The sequence below is a fragment of the Hibiscus syriacus genome, unplaced genomic scaffold (genome assembly GCF_006381635.1).
Source record: "Hibiscus syriacus cultivar Baekdansim isolate YM2019G1 unplaced genomic scaffold, ASM638163v2 tig00111758_pilon, whole genome shotgun sequence".
Taxonomy (NCBI): domain Eukaryota; kingdom Viridiplantae; phylum Streptophyta; class Magnoliopsida; order Malvales; family Malvaceae; genus Hibiscus; species Hibiscus syriacus.
Genome location: NW_024063170.1, coordinates 198,483 through 221,604, shown reverse-complemented (window position 1 = coordinate 221,604; position 23,122 = coordinate 198,483). Strand labels below are relative to the sequence as shown.

The window sequence follows — 23,122 nt, the reverse complement described above, 5'->3', positions numbered from 1 at the left end:
GGTTGGTTGTCAACAAACCACTTTTCAGTTTCATTCAGAGTCAATTTCAACTTCACAGCGAAGGATATTGGACTCGAGACAACACAAGTTCAACTTCACAACGAAGGGACGGCTGGTTGTCAACAAACCATTACCCAATTTCAGAGCCAATTTCAACTTCACAGCGAAGGATATTGGACTCGAGACAACACAAGTTCAACTTCACAACGAAGGGACGTCTGGTTGTCAATAAACCACTTTTCAGTTTCATTCAGAGTCAATTTCAACTTCACAGCGAAGGATATTGAACTCAAGACAACACAAGTTCAACTTCACAACGAAGTGACGACTGGTTGTCAACAAAATAATTTCCCAGTTTCAGAGCCAATTTCAACTTCACAGCGAAGGATATTGGACTCAAGACAACACAAGTTCAACTTCACAATGAAGGGACGACTGGTTGTCAACAAACCACTTTTCAATTTCAAAGCCAATTTCAACTTCACAGCAAAGGATATTGGACTCAAGACGACACAAGTTCAAATTCACAATGAAGGGACGACTGGTTGTCAACAAACAATTTCCCAATTTCAGAGCCAATTTCAACTTCACAGTGAAGGATATTGATCTCGAGACAACACAAGCTCAACTTCACAGCGAAGGGGCGGCTGGCTGTCAACAAACAATTTCCCAGTTCCGGAGCCAATTTCAACTTCACGACGGAGGATATTAGACTCAGAACAATACTACCCACTTCGATTTCAACTTCACGATGAAGGATATCCAATTACCAGGCTCAACTTCACAACGAAGGGGCCACCCGCGGTTTCAACTTCACGCCGAATGGGAATCGTGCACACAAGCAGCATCCATCTCTAGATTGGATTTCAACTTCACGACGAAGGATATCCAACTCAAAGAAGGGTTATCTATCATCAAAGACCTTCGAGTTCGATTACATTCAGCTCAGAGGTAAATCAAATTTACAACATAGCTCAAGGCAAGAAGGGCTATCTGTCAGCGAAAACTGTTGAGTTCGATTCCATTCAGCTTGATGACACCTGAATCACACTATTATCCGGCTACAATCAAGGTTTTCAAGACGAGAAGAAGATCTGGGTTAGCCGTGCCTTAGTAGCAAGAAGTATTTTTTCCGTCAGCATAGCTTAAGTCGAGAAAAGCTATCTGTCAATGAAGACTTTTCGAGTTCAGTTTCATTCAGTTCGAGAGCATATCAACCACATTGTGGAGTCAAGGGATTAATTTCCAGTTGAATTTTTAGCCAAGGTCTTTAAACTGAGAAGAAGACCAAAGTAGACTACAACGAGAAGCCACATTCTGATTCAAATCATTTCAAGATGGACTCGACTTCGCGACGGAGGAGCCATCCGCAACTCAATTCAACAGGGAGTTATTCTTCAACTCCACTGAACGAAAATTTGTGTCTTTTTATCTTTGTCCTATTTTTTGTTCCACGAAAAAAGACAAAGAGGGGCAGCTGTAGACACCAATTTTCTTAAAAGATAGAACTAGCAAGAGTTCATCTCCTAAGAGGACTCTTCCATTACCATATCTTTTAAAGCAACAACCACACCAACAAATGTGCAACAACCGAGCAAGGAGTCTAGTTGCATTAGGATTCTATTGTTAGTTAGTTTTTTTCACTATAAATACATGTAATCCTTCCCATTTATAAGACACGATTTACATACAAGATACAAAGGCAAGCACGAAAAAATACAAAGGCAAAGCTATTGTAAACGATTAGAAAAGGAAATAAAAGGTAACATCTTTTTTACATTGATTCGTTCATTTCTCGCATTTGCATGTTATTTTTCTTGAGATTTGGTTTGAATAACCCAAAGCGTGGGTTGTGCCGATGACCAAAAAGGGGTGGGGTTTCGAAGTTTCGAATCTAGATCTACTCCCGAGGCATGTTCATTTTTTAAAGTATTTAATATTCCCCCTAAGTCAATCTTAATGTTTAATTTACCTTGAAATTTACCCTTTAATTTTACTTTTATATTAATTTCGTCCCTTATATATATTTTTTTAATTATATTTTTTTATTTATTTACTATATTCCTCTTTTTTTATTTATATTATATTATTTTTATTATATATATCTTATATCATTATATATATATATATATATATATATATGTATAGATGTATTAATTTTTCTCCATTTACTATGTATATATTTTTCTTAATATTATATTTTATACGTTTTATATATATTTTCTTAATATTCTATTTTTGTTTATTTATTTATTTATATATATATTATATTTTTACTTTATTTTATTTTTTCTATTATTTTTTTATTAATATCATGTATATCTTTATTTTTTATTTGTTTTACTTAGTATTATATATTTATTATTTTTACTTGTTTTAGTAAATACTACTTTATATGTACATATTATTTTTATTCCTTTTTAATTTCTTTTACCTTTTTTTTTATTTTTTTTACTCCATTACTTTTTTTTCCTTTATCTGTATCTTTGTTTTTTAATATTTTATTCATTTTGTTTATTTTTATTATTTTTATTATTATTTTTTACGTGTTTTGTTATTTTTCATTTTTTCTTGTTTTATTTATTATTCTCACGTTTGCACACTTGCTATCCTAATTCGATTTTATACTATGCTACGAATCTAACGTTTTTATCTTTTAAGGGTATTCAAATCAATCAATTGTAAGTAATTTGAATCGGATCTGTTAAATTTTAATTTAAATTTTGAATTTTCGCAACTAAGACAACTGGCAAATTAATTGGTACCGAAAGGGCGGTTCAAGGGTGCTAATCCTTCCTTGACTGTAACCGACTCCCGAACCCGACACATTTCTGGTAAAAACGCAGATCAGGTAAGATGGTGTCCGACCCACCTAAATTCGTTTTAAAATGGTCGGTGACGACTCCAATCCACATTTTTCAAGTCGAAGCCCAATTCCGGGACCCAACCGAAAGACGGTTACGACAATAATCATTTTATAACTTTTAATAGTTGAAAATTTTAATAAAGCAATAATCTATTGTCAAATGACCATTTTATAACTTTTAATAGTCGAAATTAATAAAATAATACCATATAATTGTGGAACAATTTGCATTCTTTATCCTAAACTGGGTTGTTTTGGTTCAAGATTGGCATAAAAAGAATCAAGTCTCATTTTTATCGTAATTTCATTACGCTTCAACAAGACGTACAAGTTCGTACCAATTGCTATAAAATTATGATATTTTGAAGTAATAAAATGTAGGGCAAACTACGTATTTAATACATAAATCATCAATTTTGATCCATTTTAGCACATAAATTTTCCAATTTTCAAAATTATACCTATGTTTAGTTGTCATTTCATTTTGACACCTGTCGTTAAAAACTCTCGTTAAAAACTCAACACGTTTAATACCTAAACTATCAGTTTTTGGTCCATTTTAGCACCTAAGTTTTCACTTTCTTCAAAACTAAAGTTTTTAACGACAGGGTATTAAAATGAAACAAAAACTAGAGTTTTTAACGGCAGGATACTAAAATGAATCAAAACTAATAGTTTAGATATTAAACGAGTAATTTACCCTAAAAAGTAAATAGTGAATATACTTGAGAGCTTGGCGTAGGTTTAAATTGATTTCCTCGCATCCTGCCTTATTACATTTTCGTTTCTTTGCGTTGACAATGATTCTACTGCTCATTCCATAGTCATAAATCAACTGTAACTCACTGCTTAACTTAATATTAGAATGACGACGACAATGAATTGATCAAAAGTTGAAACGAAACCTGTCGGATTAAGACAGAAACACAAGGGATATTGTTATTATGGTTGTACAAGAAAATAAATAGCAACAGTTCTCACATAAATTTTTTCTGGCATGTATAACACTAACATAGGCAGCTATTTTACAATAAGGAATCAGTATATCCAGTAATTATGTCGATTCATATGAATAAAGTTTGTGTAGAATGGATGCACCACGGGTGTGGATCATCACTTGCATGTAAAAAGCAAGAGAACACTAAATAACCTGTGTAGGGCAAAAGATTTGCTTTTGATCAAGACGATTCGATCTCCCCCAGACTATTTCCAAGATGAATCACTTGATCGGTCCCGTTTAGACACACAGCAGGCGCATAATCTGCAGCTTTGACTGCGCAAATGATGCTTTCAACATGTCAACTTGAAGTTATGAAGAAGTCTGGCTCCGAAGTCTCTCATTCTTTGCACATTCCTCCTGAAAAATTATAAGCTCCTGTTAAAAATTCCTAGTTAAGCAGCAAAAGAAGACCATGAAAACACCTGAAGATCATATTGCCCTTCAGCTCATCGCTAGACAACTACCTCTTCTGGAGTACCGATGAAAATTAGATATCATTCACCCATCATCCCACTATGGAAATGCAATATCACCTAAACCACTACACTGAATAATCTAAATTTGGGGCCAGGTATCACTCTGTTTGGTGAAGTGAAATCTTCTGCTTAGATCTCATTTACAAGTTTTGCACATGCAAAAATGAGAAAAATGGAAACATAAAGGCGCTGTCCATTGTTTTCCACGCTAGGCAATTCTATTATTTTACCAATGGAGTACAAGACACAAAGTGGGTGTTGGTGCCAGAGCAATCAAATTCTAATGACTTGGTCATAGAATTCAATATGAACAAGTTCTCTCCACATTCCTAACTCAAGCACAATGTAGCTGAGGATGGCAACCGGTAGTAACAATTAGGTCTTCAGCAAACAGCCTAGGTAGACATTCTTGTTCAACAGCAGATCAGAGAACATCAGAGCTCATAGCTTTAAAACTCCAAATCCAATTGTTCCGCTAGATCACGGAAATTAGCAGTCTAGCACACAGCTTATTTTTAAATTTTCTAAAAATGGTTTTTGTTTTTTTTGCACCTTTTCTGTCCAAAACCACTCCCGAAACAATTGGCTTAAAGGTCACCTTTGCCCTTGTAGTAGACCCAATTTATTATTTCTGCCCCTGTATTTTTGTATCAATTTAGCCCTCAACGTTGTTTAATTGCATCATTCTATATCCTATCCCTAACTTAAATTCTAAATTATAAATATTAAATTAGGGTTTAGAATTTATGGTTTAGAGATTATAGGGTTATGATTTGGGGTTTATAATTTAGGGTTTTAAGTTAAGGGTAGGGTATAGAATGATGCAATTAAACATCATTGGGGCTAAATTGATGCGAAAATACGATACGGTAAAAATGATAAATTGGGTCTACTACAAGGGGAAATGTAACTCTTCCCGAAACAATTTAAACGCATTTCTTCTCCAAAATGACAATTTTTTCTTCATAACCATCATGTGAAATGTTGCCTACCTGGAATGCCTTTAAGAGAGAATAGCAGCGTCTTTGCTCCGCAACTGCAGCAGTGTACCTCTCGTTGAGATCATCTCAAATTTTCAGCTCTTCTTGAAGACCAATTTGCGCCTTGTCCAGCTTCTGCAAAAGAAATGCCCCATTACACCCAAAATGCACTCAAACATCCTTAACAGAGTACCGTTAGAACCATTATTTGTTTCTATGGGAAATGGAACTGTAACTCCAGTACTTTCAATTCAGTTAATCAGGCAAAGTTCCATGTTTATATGATTTGCTAAGCAAATTACTAGCAATCGAATAATTACCCTGTTTGGTTCAAATATCTAAAAGGACATATTAAAATAGTACAAACAAATATTGAAAAAAATACTTCAGGATATACAGTTTTGACAATAAACTTCCAAAACTTGACAACTTTGTATAGCATAGCATATTGTAACAATAAATCTTTACCACCGGCAATTAGCAGTCATCATTAAATTACAGCTCTATGTTTCCTGAAAGTTCACAAAATACCCTAGTCTTATTGTATAAGTCTGTTTTGACAGCTCAATATATTAAAAGGGAATTAATAAAAGAAGAACAAAAAACAAAGGCATGCTTTTTCATTACATTTTTCTTGCAAGGAATACACTTAAGTCTAGTTATGTTAAAAAAGACGTGCATCACACAAAGCAGTTTTTTTAGATTACACAGTGGCATAATTGTATCGCTGACAATTCAAGTCCATTTAGCCTTTTCTCACCATTTAGAACAGTATAATGGACAGGTTAAGGTCTACATAAGAGGCCAAAAAGCTACAGCATACTGAAATTTCCAGACCGTACAAGCAATTACAGGCTCAAACTATAGGTAGTTCAAATAAGTAGTTCAAACAACCCAAGATGAGCCAACTGAAATTAGAATAAGAATATATCCCTGTTATTTTCTATTAGATAAAAGGTAACATTACCTGTTGGCGGCCCTTTACAATTCCCTCCATGGACTCAAGTAATTTCATGCGACCAATAGGGCCAGCAATGGCATCCTGAAACTGTATGGACATAAATATAAAAACATGTCAGCAAAGGTCAGAAAATATATAGTGACAGAAGTTGGAGTACGATGTAAAGCCAATCAGATTGTCCATGGATATACTGCCAATGCTTAGTAAGTTAGTAATGACTTAAACGATACTAGATTAAAGGTTTTCCTTCATCGTAAGGGAACAGCTCAATTTTACTAATAGAATTAAAACTAAGGAGTATTGGAATTTTTAGGATTACACTGAACATGATTAAGAAAACAATCACCATTTTAGGAGTACGGAAAAGAACCTATTCCCATTTGATAACCCCCGATATTAGTTTTCTTTTATGTCATTAATGTTGAGCTTTTATCTTTACAAGGTGATGCCGCTCATGTTGTTTATATTGTTGAATTTTAAAAATTGCATCTCGTTTCACGATAAGGAAAATGAAAGCATTAAGATACTAACTCTTTATCTAATTACAAAATAGCTACAGCACACATTAATCAACATTAACATACACTTATTTTATCACTCGGAAGAAGAAAAGGTTGAAACTTTGAGGTGTTAAAGTTCTGAGACAAAATCTTGACAGACGATAAACAAATGCAAGAATTATTAACTCATTTGAGTTATACCTGTGAATTTATGGAATTCAACAAGGAAGTTTCCTTTAGAATCAAGTCTTTAATCTCCAAAAGGGCATTATAGGTTGCATAGAGTTTCCGAGTTTGCTGAAGCTTTCCTTTACAAGACAAAGTATTGCATATTAGCACTAATAGGCTAATAAGAACGGAACACAAAAATGGAAAAAAAAAAGACGAAGAGAGATCAAAACCACACCTGAATATGAGCACTCAATTCTGAAAACCGGTGCTCATACCTGCAAGTGATGGTAAATCAACATTGGTACTAAACTTTACTTGGAGGAAAGAAACATAAATTCTAAAATTATTTTTTTTCTTTTTTGTCGATTATCCTAGAGGAATAAGACATTGATAGTGGGTCATCTATATTATCCAGAACTAAACCTAGATTAATCATATATATGCATAGTAATTGGCAGTGCCAAGTGAGATATATATATATATTTGAAATGACATGCCAAGTGATATAAGTATATATGTTTGTATGCATGTATACTTGAAATGAAATGCCAAGTGATATATATATATATATATATATATATATATATATATATATATGTATATATATATGTATGTTTGAAATGAAATGAAATGAAATGAAAGGTTTCGTACAGATAAAATTTGTTGTCGGAAGTAAAGAAAAGTCTTCTGACCTATTCACTAAATGCTCTTAACAGTTACAAGTTATAAAACATAAGATTACATAAGATTTAGTCCAACAACTCAAGAATGATCCTCAAACTCGGTCATATTTGAACAACATGTGTAACATCAAAACTCTAAGGCCTACAACTTTTCAGAAGTGCAAAAGGAAGGTGAACATACTGGATGAGTTCTGACTGGGAAGGTGCATTATCCAGCTGACGCTTTATGGATACTATTGCCCTCAGTCTAGCTGTAAGTTCCTATGACCCAAATATACCATATTATTCAGTAACTATTAATATACTCAAAAGCAATTAAACCTATGAAAAGTTAGTTACTTTACCCTCTTTGCTAAATTAAGCTCTTCCAATGATCGGTTTAAGGAATCATCTAAACTGTTAGGGGGCATATTGCTGTCAGATCCAGTTGCTAACTTTCCCTCCAAATCACTAACTTCAACTTCCATTGAAAAACGTTTTGCATCAGAATCAGACCGAATTTCAGACTCTTGTCTTTCTAGTAACTGGGAAAACGTTTAAAATTTATAATAGTATCAAATTTCCAAACGATAAAAACAAATGCAGAAATAAATGGAGCATCGAAAATTAATTAGATCTATATATTTTCTGATAAAAGTTCAGACCTTTAGATTCTCCAAAAGGGAAACCAATTTCTGTATTTCGGATTCAGCACCATCCTTTCTGATTTTCTCTTGTAAATTTTGTAATTCATTGAGAATGCTATATGTCGCAGCCGTCTTTCGGGAGGATCAAGAATTGGACTTCGACTTGAATAAAATGGTTAGAGTCGCCACTGATAATTTATTTTAAGGACAAATGGGTTGATCGGACACCTTGATTTCTTACCTGATTTACATCTTACCAGTGATATGTCGGATTCGGGAGTCGGTTACAGTCAAGGAAGGATTAACACCCTTGAACTGCCCTTTCGGTACTAATTAATTTCTAGTTGTCTTAATTAAAAAAATTATAAGTTAAATTAAAAATTAAAAACTCGATTCAAATTGCTTACCTTTGATCGATTAAAAAAATTTCCCTAAAAAGTAAAAAATATTAGATAAGAAATAACAAATAAATATTAAATAAATCAAAGGGAAAAAATAAAATAAAATTAAAATTTTAAAATTTTAAAATTTTAAAAATAATAAAATAAAAGAAATAAAAAAAAAGAAGAAACATGCAAAAAGACAAAAAATGTTAGTGAAAATAAAATAATAATTAAATAAAAATATTAAATCAAATCATAAATGAAAAAATTAGGGGTTAGATTGACAATAATCAAAGTTAAATGTCCAAAATTAAATTAAAAAGAAATGAACCATATTACATGGTGCATCAAAGATATGGGGACGAGAAGAAGAATTTAACCACAATATTTAAAGGGTTATTGAGGAATTTACCCATAATAGTTGAAGAACCATAGAGAGAGTTTACCCAAAGTCCTATATCACGTGGGCTACCCAAAACAAAATGAATCAGGCTATTAAAACGTGGGTCTCATGTATATAACATATTTTAGATTTTTATTTACCCTAATATTCACCTTTACGTTCATAGTAGTCGTTCTTTCCAACTGAAACACAGGAAACAAAAATGAAAATACTGACCCTTTTACCTTTGATCACATGAGATTGAACCGTTGGACCAAGCCAAAGTCGAAGTATGTTGCTACCCACGTTGCCTTACTCACGTTGGCCGTTCAAATCTTCAAGTCGATGCTCCGGTCGTCAGGAAATGCCCCAAAACCGAAGGGGTGATCTCCCATTTCTTTCCATTCTCTCATTTCTATTTCATTTTTAATTCTCTATTCGGTTTCTTCGTCTCCAATCTGCTCAAATACGTCATTGGGTCTTTCATGATTTTCGGATATGCTGCTCTTGGGTTCGCGCCTCTACATTCTTCTCCTTCTTTGGGACTATCTCTTGCTCCTCAAGAGCAATGACATCTATTGTTTGCCCAAGAATATAATCGGCTGCAGGATTGTATGCCTTGGTAGGGGTTATCAACCCATCTTCTTTCTTCCGATCCTTGTCATAGACTTCTATCTTAGGCTTGCCTTTAGTTGAGCTGACAGATCGTCTCAATTCTTTGCCTTCAAGAGCCCTTAATCATTCTTCAAGCTTGGCCCGGATCTCGAGCCCCATAAAATTATCTTGGTCATCTCCATGAGCATCACAACGAATAACCAATGCAGCCTTTGCAGCAAGTGACCTGGAAATCTTCCCTTTGCGTTTCGGTGCTGCCTGACCAACCAATGATGCATGGTAAATAATCCCATACTTCGGAGAGGAATGCTTTATCTTGAGAGCTCTGAAGAGAGCCTTCTCTGCTCCAAGAATCTGAACAGTACTACTAGGCTGTTTGGAAAGATTCAACAAGCTGCCACCATGAGCGATGAGACGAGCACCAACAAGAGCAGTCAAGTTTGGTGCAACAGTGTTCATCCTACTATTTAAATAATCACATAGTTGATCCTGGTATTCAGCAAGGTTGAGAACCTGATCACACATATCTTTTATGTTCATAAGATCAAGGTCATTAATTTCAGTTCCCATGGATATGGTTGTTGCCTCCTTAAGTTCTATCTCAACCTCTTCGGGTAGTATCTCTGAGAAGTCAAGCTTAGCTGCATTAGAATGGTCGCCCATTAGTTTCACTGCCTTAGCATATATGATATTATCCTGTATGATCCTAGTAAGCTCTAGAAAATGCCAACCATACCATTCTTGAATCCTCATTGCTTATGTGTTAAGCACTTTATCAAGATCATCAAGCAAACCAATGGCTTGATCAATCATTGTATCAACCTTATCATCACTAAATTTCAGCTTGTATCGAGAAAGGCTATGGGAAAAACCCATAAACCCATACTCATTTGAGTTAAATCTTGAGCATCTAGTCTAAATACGAGTTTAGTCAACTGAGTTCTCACACCTCTCAGCAACTCCAAAACAGCAGTATTGTGAACACAATCAATTTTTAGTTTTTCCTTAATTTAATATCCAAGCTTTGAATCAGCCACTCCTAATGTTTCACCATCACAATGCGCACACAAGAATTTTCTTAGACCTTTGTTGGGTGCATTTTCAAGAAGTTTGGTTACGGTTTCCAAAGCTTCTACGGCATTCTCAAACTTGGAAAAGGCTTTCAACGACACAACCTTTCTTGCAGATTCAAGAGCCAAGAATTTCTTAGACAAGTCCTCAACTTTATCTAGCTTCCCTTCATCTAAGACTTTAAAAAGGGCAAAGCCCACCGGAGTCTCGAACAACACAAGCATTTTTCAATCGAGAAGAACAGACCTAAGTTCAGTTTCCACCTGCTTAATTGCTGGGAGTGGAGAATGGAAGAGAGTTGCAAGCTTGGTGAGAGTTAATGACAATGGTCAAGTGGTGGAGTAAAAAGCAAAGCAACTTTGGTCCACAACAAGCAAATAACTATCCAGGCCAGTTCATTCCCCCCGAATCTTCTCATTGATTTATTTATGGTTGTATGCATGTGGTAGTGGTGGAGTAGGATTAGTGGTAGGGTAGGTTTTTAGAGGTGGGGTAGTGGTGATATGTGGGGGTGAACATGGGGCATGCAAAAATATTAATTAAAATAATAATAATAATAATAATAATAAATAATATTTTTTAAACCCAGAGAAAAACGGGTGTCTATAGCTGCCTCTCTTTGTACATTCTTGTGTTAACAAGGATAGGGCAAAGATGACAAAAGACAATCATTTTTTGTCCGGTTCTCTTTTTTATGATTTGATTTGGGGGACGACATTGCTCATAGATGATTAAGAGGTCTGGTCGTCTAAGGGTGATAACGCGGCTCCTGTTACACTAAGTCGATCCATTGGGCACGATATCCTTCTTCATGAAGTTGAAATCGTGGGTGACTTCTTCGTTGTGAAGTTGAGTTGAACTATAAAATCCTGAGCACGATATCCGTCATCGTGAAGTTAAAATCGTCGACGTCTTGAGTGCGATAACCCTCGTTGTGGCGTTGAAACCAAGCTCAAAGCATTGGGAAATAGCTCATGGATTATCTTCTAGCCCAATATACTTTTTTGTGAAGCTGAAATTTTACCTGAATAAAACAGGTTTTTCATTGTTGTGTCACATATGACTCATTCGTCGTGAAGTTGGGTCAATCTTTTTGGGTACGATATCCTTCGTTGTGAAGTCAAAATCGTAGGTGAGTTAGAAAGTAGATATTTGTTGCAAATCTTGGTCGACCTTGATCTTTTTCTCGATTTAAAGACATGAGTGTGAAAATTTGACCGAAAAGTAGTTCCTAGCTGCTACCTACGGTAAATGTGCTCTCGAGCTGAACGGAATCGATCTCAAAAGTTTTTTTGATAGATAACTCTTCTCTCCTTTGAGTTATGCTGTAATTGGCTGGGAATAAACCCCTATTGTTATAGATGACTCATTTGCTCTGAAACTAAGTCAATCCACTTGGGCACGATATCCTTCATTGTGAAGTTGAAATCATGGATGGCTCCTTTGCTGTGAAGTTGAGCTTTGAATTGGATATCCTTCATTGTGAAGTTAAAATTCAATCTCGAGTTGTATTGCTTCACCAAATTGAATTTGAGTTGGATATCCTTCGTTGTGAAGTTGAAATCCAATCTTGTGTAAGTTGCGTCGTTTCGAGTCCAATATCCTTCGCTGCGAAGTTCAAATTGGCTCTAGCATGAATCTGCAAAATTATGTACATAAGCAATGCTATGGATGTAATGCTCTTATGTATGCCTAAAATGTATATGTGAAATATGTTATTTTAGGATTTGGAGAGCAGTCTCAATCTCTAGTTGTCAGTCTTGATGACTTTTTATTTGAATCTTGATTTTTTTATTCTTGATATTGGCTTAAATCTGATGTACAAAATGCCATTTTTTAGTCTTGATTTGGGATATGCCCTTCAAATTTCTCAAGTAAGGTGCATACGCCTTGATTTAAGATAATTTCTTTTCCTTTCCCCATCAAAATTTTCCCAAAAAATTTGGTTTCCTTTGCCCCAGTTTCAATCTTGAGCTTCGAAATAATATATTCTAAATTTCAAGATACTTCTAGAGAACTTATCTTATTTGAAAATGCTTTTCTTCCTTTGAATTTTCAAAATTTTGAAACATATCAAAAGGAATTTTGAAAATGTTACCTCATTATACGTTTCACCATTGAAGCAAATCATAAAACAGGAGTTCATTGAATATCAAAATAATCATCTGCTCTTTTAATCTTTGATAGCTGCGAATCTTTGACAAATATCAAGATAAAAAATGTTGGTTTAGAGGTTGGCTACCTAAATTCTAAGGTTTGTTTCATCAATCCAGTCACCTTGAAGATCATGGCATGCCCCTCTTTCTTGGTTTGTCATTTTGATTGGATGCGAACAAAATGTCGCAACTAGCATAGTCAATTACTGGACTCTTTAGAACACTTTTGTTTTAGTTCTCTGAAATCTTCCATTTGTTTAAGCTTCGTAGACTCACCTAGTCAAGGTATTGCAGAAATATCAGTCTAAAAATGAGATTTCTGAGCGCTCGTGTGAATTCGACTATAATATGTGTTCCTCAATTCCCTTAGTCCATCTTCACTGAAACTCCTTATTTAGTAAATTTGCCATTGTTTGGCTAGTTGAATTCAACTTTATTGCACATGTCTTATAATTGCCTTTGTTCGGCTAGCTGAAGAATTCATGTCATCACAAAGTCTTTGACTTGACAATCACAATGGAATATACACTGAATTGTCGAGTACCCAATCAATGTCATAGTTTTGAATATAATCTATTCATAAAGTCGGGGCTTTCAAGTTTCCTCTATAACAAATTGCTTTAGTAGAATAACTTAGCTTTATTGTATACATATATATATATATATTTGTCTGGGTATACAGAATATATTTCTTAAGCTTGTCGAGGAGAACCTGTTATAGTCCCGGTGTTTGTTGAAGGTCAGAAAATCTCATCATTAGAGTTCAATTCCCAAGCAACTGACCTAAACTAGATTTACCTACTTGACCATTCCATTTGAGAACATCATGATCATTATTAAACATCATTAACAGAAGTAGAAACTAATTAGTTTTGCAATCTCATGTGCTAGTTGCCCCATTTTATTCGCTCCTAACACATACCTGAATGCCAAATCCTTGATGTACTCTTCATGAGAAGCGAAAACTAGCTAGGTCCCTACAAGAGAAGGGTATATATTTAGGTGTAACTTTTAGATTAGGGTCAAGGGGTCCTTGTTTTTCAGGGGTAAAATCTTGTCATTTGTCAAAGATTTATAACCTCAATTATTAAAAATCTTTTAATTAAGGTGATATTCAAGGAATTCATGATTAAAATTTCCTCATTGCTCATTTCCTCAGAAGGAAGCATTTTATTTAAAATGTTGTAGACGTGAAAACAAAAGTGTGGTTACCATGTGTTTGATACGCCCTCGAGCTAATGGAATCGAACTGAAAGGTTTTTGTTGACAGATAGCCCTTCTCGCCTTGAGCTATGCTGTAAATTTGACTGGGATATAGTTCCTTATTGCTAAATCACAGCCAATCCAGGTATTCTTCTTGACTTAAAGACCTCAGTTTAAACTGTAACCGAAAAATAACCTATTATTGTTACCATGCGGTTGATATGTCATCGAGCTGAATGTAATCTAACTCGAAAAGTTTTCGTTGACAGATAACCCTTCTCGCCTTGAGCTATGTTGTGAAGAATTCCTTTAAGTGAAGGTTGACTCCCCTTCGCGGGTCTAAGCCAATCATAATTCTTCAGGTGGTTCCCCTTAGTGGGTTTGAACCAAGTGAGATGATCTTTGGATGACTCCCCTTAACGGGAAAGTCATGTGAGATGTTCTTCAAGTGATGTTGAAATCTGGCTTGGAAACTTTAATTGGAAACTAGCCATTCAACGTTGAGTCAAGCTAAACTGGATATGCTCTGAATTAACTCTGGAACTTTCCATAGGTCAAGTTGGTTGAGGTGTAACTCCTCGCCGCTGAGTTAAGAAACCACCAAAAACTCTTTTGAATCAAGTATCTTTTGCCTTGAAGTTGAAATTTGACTCTAAAGCTGCCAAAAATTATGTATGCGAAAAAATGATAAATGCGATGCTCTTAAGTATTTCTAAGATATATGCACAATGAATTAGTTATTGTTTTATTCCTCAGATAGAATCTCATTCTTTTTCTATTGGTCTTGTCCTTGGAATCAATCATGCCCTTGAATAGATCAGATCTTGGACTTTGCACTTCAATGCCCCACAATTCTCAGTGGTATGCCCTGAGCCCCTAATATGATATCTACATATGGCGTTAATATCAAGGCCTTCAGGATATGGGGCTTCTCTTGGTTTGGATTGAACTGTAATCACAAGATTTCTCTCAACTAGCATTGGGAGTAATTCCTCATACGTCATTGGAATTGGATTAATGCGAGTCTTCTCATGGAAGACATTATGAGGTCTAGTCCCAGATTAGCTAGGTAAGATCCCACAATGTTAATCTTAGCTCTTTCTTCAATGTCACCTATCTTGCCATTCTTGATAGCTCTTTCGATCATTTCTCCATACATGACGATGTTAGAGAAACTCTTGGTGGCATTTCATATCATGTAGTTGATATATGGAGACTTTAATGTATCGTTGAATAGAGTGATGAACTCTTATACATTCATTAGTGGATGCACTTGAGATACAGAATCCCTCCATCGTTAAGCATATTGTTGGAAGCTCTCACCACTCTTCATCTCCATATTCTATAGCGTTGTTCGATCAGGGGCCATATCAATCATGTGTTTGTATTGGCCTAGAAAAGCACTAGCCAAATCCTTACCGGAGTGAACTTGAATATGATTCAGTTGATTATACCATCTTGAAGCATGTCCAATCAGACTGTCTTAGAAGCAGTGGATCAACATCTGATCATTTTTGGTGTATCTAGTCATCATTCAAATAAACATCGTGAGATGGGCATTGGGACAACATGGTTCCATCATATTTTCCAAAGTCGGGCATCTTGAATTTGGGTGGAAGCATCAGGTCGATAACTAAAACTAGTTCAGTTGCATCCATTTCATTGTGAGAGTTATGTCATCTCATTCCTTTGAATATCTCTCTGCACCACTGTTTCAAGTTATCAGGAATCTCATTCTTGGCTCTTCTCATTGCCTTCGGACTGGATATGTTATGATCAGTGGCAAAGAAGCCTACTGGTAACTTAGAAGCTTATGGGGTGAAATGTGTATTGGTGGATTTACATGTGCACTCACATATTCAGAGGTTCCTCTAATCGAGGAAATCTTCTTTTTGCCTCTTTCTTGGTTGAGCCTAGCCAATTTTTGTACCACTTGGTCAACTATTTCTTTTTGGTTTTGCAAGATACGATCCACGGTAGTATTTTTTACCTGCTCCATTTTAGCTTCCCACTCTTCTTGCATCTTTTGCAAACTCTCTTCCAGCTATTTCTTTAATTTATCAAAATTCGCTTCCATTCTCAGTACTGTATGAATGCAGTTATCGTTAGAAGCACTTTTTCAAAGTTCCCCATAAGGTATGATTAATGCATGTAAAAATGTTTAAATGAATGCTATGCAAAATGCAATGATGCATGAAATGTTCGAGGCATTGATCTAAAAATACGTCTGTTATTATAAATAATCTTTATTGGGAAAAATGTTATTTCTTAATAGACAAAAACCCTCTAAAGGTACATTCTGACTAAGTCTTCTAAACCCTAAATAGCTTCTGACAGGTGGACTAGTTTTCTGCCTTTGTCAGTCACCAGTTGAATACCCTGTTGAATCGCTCCGGTTTCTCTGGCTAAACCGTGCAAGTGTTGTGTCGCTTTCTATACTTGTTCCAAGAAGTCTTGAATGATTGTATCTCTAGCTTTCACTCTCTTCTGAGCCTGTTCCCTAACGAAAATTCCATTGGATCCCTCCATCAATAGGAACTATTTGAAGTCCATTTGCTTGTTTCTTGATTTCATCAACAACGACCTCTAATTTCAGCTATCGTTTTGTCATCTTGTTATTGTTGTCTTCGAATGGACTATCCAGGTCAATAACCTTTTTCTCATATTTCCTTGCAACCTTTGTCAACCCATTTTTGAAAAGTTTTCTTTTGATGTACTTTGTGTAAATCCTGGTTCATTCTGAGTCCTTCAAATACAGCAGCGTGGTATACTCTTCGATTGTGGGTACCACGTCTTCTTGATTGAATGTGACACATAGTTTCCTTGCAGATTATCTTATTTTTCCTTATGAGTCTCTTTTGACCATAGCCGAACCTCTGCGTTTTTCATCTCTTGTATTATAACCCCTTTGTCCATTAATGCTAATTATTTACATTTAACGAACACATTTTTTATGGATCAACACCTCTTTTGAATGATGTAAATGATAAGAATAAAATGAAAGAGAACAAAAATGAAAGTAAAGAATTAGTGAGGTAAGGATAATAATTAAAACAATAATGAAAATAAAAAGTCCTACCCCATATGATATATACCCAACATGTTTTAATTCTTACCCATACATGCTTTCTACCCCGCCTGCTCATTTTAAGTAAATCCTAACCGCATATTTATCTAGTTTGTATACTTTGAACATAAAGTAAAATAAGAGATAATTCAAGCATCCTAGGTTTTGAAATGGAGTTTCGGGGTGGGCTCTAATTTCCTGTAGTCTCCCGATTTAGGTTCTAAAGAAAAGGTACCAGAGTTCTCCTTGCTGGTGCCCCCTTGGGCTTGCCAGACTCTTAGTCCTAAGCCCATTACAAGCTTGTGTGGACTAAGTTAAACTCGAGAGGATACATTCCCTTATGTCTGTGCGGTGAACAAATTCACACGAAGACATATGCTATATGAATCCCGAATGTTACTTGCTAGGCTTGTGCGGAGAATAAATTCTCACGAAGGCATCACTTTCATCCCCACTTAAAAATAGGGTTTGGCGCTCAAGTATAGAGCCTTAGATGAAAAAAGTTTGATAAGCTGAAACCATTAAAACAAATCGTCAGTACAACTATTTATTTGAAAATATAATCAAAAGTAAGTAATAAGGATTGAAAAAGTTCCCTTAAAATTTAAACTTACCATTTTCATTAAAAAGACAACTGAAAATTAACCTTAGCCTGACTCACTTACCGGTCCCTAGCGGAGTCGCCTAGCTGTCTCAGCCGTCTTTCAGGTGGGCCTGGAAATGGACTTCGACTGGAATGAAATGGTTAGAGTTGCCACCGATCATTTATTTTAAGGACAAATGGATTGATCGGATACCTTGATTTCTTACCTAATCTGCATCTTACCAGTGATATGTCGGATTCGGGAGTCGGTTACAGTCAAGGAAGGGTTAGCACTCTTGAACTACCCTTTCGGTACTAATTAATTTCTAGTTGTCTTAATTAAGAAAATTGTAAGTTAAATTAAAAATTAAAAACTCGATTCAAATTACTTACCTTTGATCGATTAAAAAATCCCCCTAAAAAATCAAAAATATTAGATAAGAAATAACAAATAAATATTAAATAAATCAAAGGGGGAAAATAAAATAAATAAATAAATAAAATTTTAAAAGTAATAAAATAAAAAAAATAAAAAAAGAAGAAACCGGCGAAAAGACAAAAAAATGTTAATGAAAATAGAATAATAATTAAATAAAAATATTAAATCAAATCATAAATGAAAATAAATTAGGGGTTAGATTGACAATAATCAAAATTAAACATCTAAAATTAAATTACAAAGAAATGAACTATGTTACATGGTACATCAAAGATAGGGGGATCAGAAGAAGAATTTAACCACAATATTTGAAGGGCTATAGAGGAATTTACCCATAATAGTTGAAGGACCATAAAGAGAGTTTACCCAAAGTCCTATGTCACGTGGGCTACCCTAAACAAAATGAACCAGGCTATTAAAACATGGGTCCCATGTATATAACATATTTTAGATTTTTATTTACCCTAATATTCACCTTTACATTCATAGCAGCCATTCTTTCCAACTGAAACACAGGAAACAAAAATGAAAATACTGACTCTTTTACTCTTGATCATATAAGATTGAATCGTTGGATCGAGCCACAGTGAAGTATGTTGCTACCCACGTCGCCCTACGCATGTTGGCTATTCTAATATTCAAGTCGATGCTCCGGTCGTCAGGAAATGCCCCAAAACTGAAGGGGTGAGCTCACATTTCTTTTCATTCTCTCATTTCTATTTCATTTTAATTATCTGTTCGGTTTCTTCATCTCCAATCTACTCAAATATGTCATTGTGTCTTTCATGGTTTTCAGATATGCTGCTCTTGGGTTCGTGCCTCCACCTTCTTCTTCTTCTTTGTGACTGTCTCTTGTTCCTCAAGAGCAGTGGATTCTGTTGTTTGCCCAAAAAGATAATCGGCTGCAGGATTGTATGCCTTGGCAGGGGTTATCAACCCAACTCCCTTTTTCTGATCCTTGTCATAGACTTCTATCTTAGGCTTGCCTTTAGTTGAGCTGGCAGATCGTCCCAATTCTTTACCTTCAAGAGCCCTTAATCCTTCAAGCTTGGCTCGGTACTCGAGCCCCATAGAGTTATCTTGGCCATCTCCAAGAGTATCACAACAAATAGCCAATATAGCCTTTGCAGCAAGTGACCTGGAAATCTTCCCCTTGCGTTTCAGTGTTGCCTGACCAACCAATGATGCATGGTAAATAAGCCCATACTTCTGAGTGGAATGCTTTGTCTTGAGAGCTTTGAAGAGAGCCTTCTCTTCTCCAAGAATCTGAACAGTACTACCAGGCTGTTTGGAAAGATTCAACAAGCTGCCACCATGAGCGATGAGATGAGCACCAACAAGAGCAATCAAGTTTGGTGCAACAGTGTTCATCCTGATCTTTAAATAATCACTCAGCTGAGCTCAGTATTCAGCAAGGTTGAGAACCTGGTCACATAGATCTTTTATGTTCATAAGATCAAGGTCATTAATTATCAAGATCATCAAGCAAACCAATGGCTTGAACAATCATTGTATCAACCTTATCATCACTAAATTTCAGCTTGTATCGAGAAAGGCTATGGGACAAACCCAGACTCATTGGAGCTAAATCTTGAGCATCTAAACTAGATACGAGTTCAGTCAATTGAGTTCTCACACCTCTCAGCAACTCCAAAACAGCAGTATTGTGAACATGATCAATTTTTAGTTTTTCCTTAATTGCATTTTCAAGCTTTGAATCAGCCACTCCTAATGTTTCACCATCACAATGCGTACGCAAGAATTTGCGTAGACCTTTGATGGGTATACTTTTAAGAAGTTTGGTTGCATCTTCCAAAGCTTCTACGGCGTTCTCAAACTTTCAACGACACAACCTTTCTTGTAGAGTTAGGAGCCAAGAATTCCTTAGACAAGTCCTCAACTTTATTTAGCTTTCCTTCATCTAAGACTTCGAAAAGTGCAAAGCCCGCCGGAGTCTCGAACAACACAAACATTTTTCAATCGAGAAGAACATACCTAAATTCAGTTTCCACCTGCTTAATTGCTGGGAGTGGAGAAAGGAAGAGCGTTGCAAGCTTGGTTAGAGTTAACGACAATGGTCAAGTGGTGGAGTAAAAAGCGAAGCAACTTTGGTCCACATCAAGCAAACAACTATCCAGGCCAGTTCATTCCCCCCCTCTCCCCCCGAATCTTCTCCTTGATTTATTTATAATTGTATGCATGTGGTAGTGGTGGAGTAGGATTAGTGGCAGGGTAGGTTTTTAGTGGTGGGGTAGTGGTGAGATGATGATAGTGGTAGACAAATTTTGTTTCCTCTTTTTAGGGATTTTGTGGAATGGTGGAGATATGTGGGGTTGAACATGAGACTACAAAAATAATAATAATAATAATATTTTTTAAATTCGGACAAAAATGAGTGTCTACACTATCCTTCCTTCGATTCTAGATCATCAAATAGGTCATTAAAATTGGGAAAATAACCAGTTGATATATAAAAATAAGAAGGAACAAAAGTTCAAAACATTCGATAAAAGGTTAACCTGTTGATCTAAATTTGAGTTCAATATCGCAATAGAAGCTCTTGTACTGTTCAATTCCTGCTCGTTGCCGCCCTCTTGCATTGTTCAGGATCAGCAAACGATGAGGAAAGGAATCGATGACTCGGACTCTGAGTCGGGAGTAGCTTGACGCGGAACTCAAAGCGAGTTATTTTTCTTAAATAACGATCTGTTAAATGTTAACAATCCGTCCTTAGACGGTAGTATGATGTTAACAGGCTTACATTTCGAGCATTTTGGGCATTCAATGGGCCCATTGGATGCAGTTTCGGCCCAAATTCTTGTGCCCATACAAGGAATTGTTTTGAAAATATACTCTAAACCCTCCAAAAGCTTTAATTAATCAAATTTAATAACAAGTTTAATCATATTCCAGCTCACAAATAATAACATTATAATTTAAATTAAAAATTAATTCAAAATATATTTAATTTTAATATATAACATAATTTTTAGTAACAATTTTTATCAATATTATATTTAAAAATAATACAGATAAAAAAGGCAATCTCTCATCGCGCTCGTATGATTGTTATCTGGGGACTACCTACCTAGCTGGCGAGATAGGTCCATGGGCTCACATATTTTAATGTCAATGGTTCCACCACCATGTGACAAAGTAGATGGAAGCCTAAAAATTGAAATACCCCCACCTTTTTTCCTTCCCCAACATTGACTTTTTGTAGTGACTTATGAACCCACTGTATGATATAATAAAGCAAAAATGAAAGGAAATTGCCAATTAGTGATGATGTTGATCTGTACACATTCACTGTGTGTGAGTGGATTCCTTTTGTGTACATTTCTCATCACAGCTTCCATGATGTTTAGTGAATAAAGCTTTTTGGATTTAGGATCATTTTGCACTATAATACATATATATAAATATATATGGACCACCTATGGCTATGTATATATATGGTTAATGGAATTAAAAATTAAAAATCTATAAAGAAAAATGGGTAAAACCCACAAATGGTCCCCGACTATATGATATTACTCTATTGAGTTTGAACTATTGAAAGTTACAAAATGGTCACCCAACTATTCATTATGTTTCAAACTCATCATTTTTATTAAAATTTTGATGGTAGTTTGAGTTGTACACTAAGCTACTGACTGAGATGTGATAAAATTTGATCTCATAATCTCAAATAACTATCATATCTCAGTCAGCATGTTAACGTTCAGTTCAGACGATCATTAATTTTTTTTAATGAAAAATGTCGAGTTTGAAACATAATGAATAGTAGGATGACCATTTTGTAACTTTCAATAGTAGAGTAACTCAACAAATCAACTTCCTATAATCGAGGGAATATTTTGTAACTTTTAATAGTGAATAGACTCAATAAAATAATATCACATAATCAGGGACCATGTGTATACTTTACCCAAAAAAATTGATGAACAATGATCACAAAACAATAAGAAAGATTTGGTTAAAAGCACATATTTACTTAACAAATTTAGAAGGAACAATCACGAACAGATGAAAGAAAAAATCACTATAATATTGAAGTTACTAGAAGTTTGCAGCGACATGTAAACTTTAAGGGTAAACTACATATATAGTACCTAAATTATCAGTTTTAGTCTATTTACTACCTAAACTTTTAATTTTTTTAAAATCATATATAGTGTTTAGTTTTTGTTTCATTTTAGTACCCCCACCATTGAAAACTTAATGTTTTTAGTACCTAAACTATTAATTTTAATCCGTTTTAGTACCTAAACTTTCAAAAAAAATCAAAACTTAAAGTTAAATTTTGAACAGAGTTTTAAAATGAAACAAAAAACTAAATTTTAGGTATGGTTTTGAACAAATTTAAAGTTTATGTATTAAAATGGATCAAAATTGATAGTTTAGGTACTAAATACGTAATTTACCCAAACTTTAATTAATAAGAGTAACTTTTAAACATAATATGTCTATTAATTTAATTATTTGATGAGAAATTTAATTCCATATGAATTCTCACTAGCAATTCAACCCAAGTTTCTACATATATATATTTTCAATTGGGAATAAAATATCAGCACAAAATCTTTTGCTTCTTCTTCAGGTTATCTCCTTGTTCATTTCTCTTTGAGTGCAGCATCAATCAAAGTGGATGAAACAAATTTCTTTAGCAAATGCAGGAATAAATGGATGGTGTAGACGAAAGAAAACTTATATAATATATATATATGTACACATACATACATAAAATGCTAGTATAATTGGATAAATTTAAAGTTTCTCAAGCAAAGCACAGAATATATCAAAATCATAGTAGTTGGACCGACCTGTGGGAAAGCAATGAGTGAATAAGAGTGCAATTTCATAGAGCACACACATTGTATCATGTGAGCTTGGTGCCGACTTGCCATTTCAATCACAACAAAATTCTTTTAACCATTTCCCAAATTGATTAAAAGCT

General features: G+C 34.9%; 3 pseudogenes; all 3 read right to left on the bottom strand.

The window, feature by feature from the left end:
• Window positions 1–4,091: 4,091 nt before the first annotated feature.
• On the bottom strand, window positions 4,092–9,503 carry LOC120169319 (annotated as a pseudogene).
• Window positions 9,504–9,511: 8 nt separating this feature from the next.
• Window positions 9,512–11,001, bottom strand: LOC120169318 (annotated as a pseudogene).
• A 7,953-nt stretch (window positions 11,002–18,954) lies between these two features.
• LOC120169317 lies at window positions 18,955–20,173 on the bottom strand (annotated as a pseudogene).
• Between the last annotated feature and the right edge of the window lie 2,949 nt (window positions 20,174–23,122).